The sequence below is a fragment of the Hipposideros armiger genome, unplaced genomic scaffold (assembly GCF_001890085.2).
Source record: "Hipposideros armiger isolate ML-2016 unplaced genomic scaffold, ASM189008v1 scaffold_464, whole genome shotgun sequence".
NCBI classification, from domain to species: domain Eukaryota; kingdom Metazoa; phylum Chordata; class Mammalia; order Chiroptera; family Hipposideridae; genus Hipposideros; species Hipposideros armiger.
In genome coordinates, this window is record NW_017731814.1 from 728,857 (window position 1) to 732,716 (window position 3,860).

A 3,860-nucleotide genomic window follows, 5' to 3' on the forward strand; every position below is an offset into this window, starting at 1 on the left:
TGGCTGCCATGGCCAATAACCAGTTTTTATTCTCTGGAGAGCTGTTCTCTTTGCCGACCACTTCAGACCCTTCTCCGCAAGATCCCAGAGGAAGAGGTAGTGTTCCACAGCCTTCTGAAGCGTAAGGACTGGCAGGAGAAGGGGGCTCCGAGACACTCATGCTGGCGCCTTCAATCTTGCTTGGTTTGGTATTTGCTGGTGGGAATGTAAAATGATACAATAACTTGGGAAAATAGTTTGGCAGTTTCTCGTTAAGTTAAATATATACTTGACATATGACCCAATAATTCCACTCTTGAGATAATTTGCTCAAAAGAAAACACATGTTCTTACCAAAATTTATACCTGAATATTCATACCAGCTTTATTTATAATAGCCCAAACAAGGAACAACTCAAACATCTATCAAATGGTAAATGGATAAACCAATCGTAATGTATTCAAAAATGGAATTCTATTAAACATTAAAAAAGGAATGAACTATTTATTGATCTATACAATAGCAGGGGTGAATCTTAAAAATATTATGCTTACTGAAAGAAACCACATATATGACACATATGGTATGATTCCATTTATATAAAGTTCTAGAACAGTCACAACTAATGTATAATGAGAGAAATAGACCTGTGGTTACCCGGGTCTGGGAGTGAATGGGACTATTGAAAGGGACATGAGACAACATTCTGGGCTGATGGAATTACTCTACATCTTTTTGGGGATGATACTTACATGAGGGTATACATTTATCAAACCTCATTGAACTATACACTTAAAATGGGTGCATTTTATTGTATGCAAATTATACCACAATAAAATTGATTAAATAAAAAAAAATATTATTGTACTTGACTTCTGGCCTTTACCTGTAGAGAGCCATTTAGGCTCTCACTCAGACACTATCTCTTTTAGATAAACTAGAAAAACATATATTACATAATTTCCTAGCCCAGTTGAGATAAATGGCTAGTAGCATGCGTTCAAAGCAGACCGCCTGGATTTCAGAGCTCTGCCATTTAATGAGTCCAGGCCAAATTATTAAATTCCCTGTGCCTTAATTTCCTCCTCTGGCAAATATAGGGATAACAAAACTATCTGCTTCACTGGCTTATCAGGATTAAATGTATAAATATATGCAAAATACTTAATACACTGTTTGGCATATAATAAGCAATATATGCATATTTTTTTCCTTTTGTGGAGTACTCTTCTCAAAATGCTTGCATATTCTGACTTCAGCTTGAACTTTATTATCTTTAGGTATTGAAGACAAGGATCATGTTTTCGTCCTGATGTCTCTCACAGAGTCTACCACAGCCTTTTGGATAATTGTTTGAAATTTTATTCCACTACAGGGGTTGGCAAACTTTTGAGACGGAAGAGCCAATCCTGTCCCTCGAAGTTTTGCGAGACCCATAGAACAAATGAAATCGCCATTATGTGAATAATATCCTGTAAAAATTTTATAAATGAAACTACGATAGTTTTATTTTCATTTTCAATTTTACTTCAGAGCCACATGTACGTACCCAAAGAGCCACGTGTGGCTCGCGAGCCACAGTTTGCCGAACCCTGCACTAGCATAATGTATCCAAATAATAATATTAGCAACTAATAATCTGTGACTATCTATTGCATGTGCAAACACTTATCGTTTAATCCTCGAAACAGCCTGACAAGATAGGCATTATTATTATTCCATTTCAGAAATGAGGATGACAGGATGACAGAGGTTAAGTGACTTGCCCAAGGCCACATGGATAGGGAGAGAGGCTGTTTACCTCCTCCCCCCGCCCCGCCCCTTTGCCAATTTTTTTTTTATTGTGGTAAAATGCACATAAGATAAAAGTTACCTTTTTAATCATTTTGAAATGTATAAATTGGTGGCATAAGTACATTCTCATTGTTGGCAACCATCACCAGCAGCAATCTCCAGAACTCTTTTTATCTTGAAAAACTGAAACACTGTACCCATTAAACACTAACTCCTCATTTCTCCTCCCTTCAGCCCATTCTACTTTCTGTCTCTATAATTTTAAATACTCTAGCTGCCTCATATAAGTGCAATCATGCAGCATTTGTCATTTTGTGTCGAGCTTACTTCACTTAACATAATGCCAGCATTCATCCATGTTGTAGCATGTGTCAGAATCTCCACACTTTTAAGGCTGAATAATATTCCATTTAAATATATTTTTATATATATATATATATATATATATATATATATATATATACAGCATTTTGCTAATTCATTCATCTGTGCGTAGTGACTTGTGTTGCTTCCACATTTTAGCTACTGTGAATAATGTTGCTATGAACATGTGTATACAAATACCCCTTTTAGACCCGACTTTCAGTTATTTTTTTAAAGGATTTTTATTAAAATATAGCTAACATACAATATTATACTAGTTTCAGGGGTACTGCATAGTTATTAAACATTTGTATACCTAAAGAAGTGATCACATTGGTAAGTTCAACAACCATCTGATGCCGTACCATGCTATCACAATATTATGAACTATATCCCTATGCTGTACATTACATCCCCATGACTTATTTGTTTTGTATCTGGAAACTTGAACCCCTTATTCTCTTTAATCTCCCTCCCTGCCCCCGCTTTTTAAATTTTTCAATTATACTTGACATCCAATATTATTTCATATTAATTTCAGGTGTACAACATAGTGGTTAGACATTTATATAATTTAGCAAGTGATCCCCCTGACTAGTCTAGTACCCACTGGGCACCATACATAGTTATTACCATATTATTGACTATATTCCTTATGCTTTACTTTATAACCCAATGACTCCTGTGTAACAACAAATTTGTGTGTCTTAATCCCTTTCTCTTTTTCACCCACCCTCCCAATGCCCCTCCCATCTGGCAACCATCAAAATCTTCCCTGTATCTATGTTCTGTTTTGTTTGTTAATTTTGTTCTTTAAATTCCAAATATAAGTGAAATCACATTGCATCTGTCTTTCTCTGTGTGATACACTTCACTCAGCACAATACCCTCCAGGTCCATCCATAACACTGCAGTTCGTAAGAACCCATTCCCTTCCACAGCTGAGCAATATTCCATTGTATATATGTACCACCTCCTCTTTATCCATTCTTCTATTGATGGACAACCAGTCTACCTCCACATCTTGGCCATTGTAAACAGCGCTGTAATGAACATATGGATGCACACATACGTCCCCTCAAAGTAGCATTTTGTGTTTCTTCAGATAAATACCCAGAAGTAGGATTACTGGGTCCTTTTTTGTCTTTTGTTATAGCCTTCATTTTAAAGTCATTTTATCTGATATAAGTATTGCTACTCCAGTTTATTTTTTTCATTTATATTTGCATGAAATATCTTTTTTCATCTCTTTACTTTCAGTCTGTGTGTTTCTTTCAGTCTGAAGTAGGTCCCATGTAGGCAGCATATGCAAGGGTCTTGTTTTCTTATCCATTCAGCCACCCTATGCTTTTGATTAGAGCATTTAACCCACTCATATTTAAAGTAATTTTTGATAGATATGTAGTTATTGCCATTTTATTATTCATATTTTTTATCCTTTTAACTTCTTTTTAAAGAAGTCCCCTTAGCTTTACTTGTAATACTGATTTGGTGGTGATGAACTCCTTTAGCTTTTTCTTGTCTGGGAAGCTCTTTATCTGTCTTTCATTTCTAAATAATAGCTTTGTTGGGTAGAGTAATTTTGGTTGTAGGCCCTTGCTTTTTTTTTTTTTAAGGATTTTTATTGGGGAGTTGGGGGGATGGGAACAGTGCTGGGGAATTGGGGGAAGGGGAACAGACAAGTTGCTGTCCTTTTGTTCTTCAGTCTAGTTGTGGAGGACGG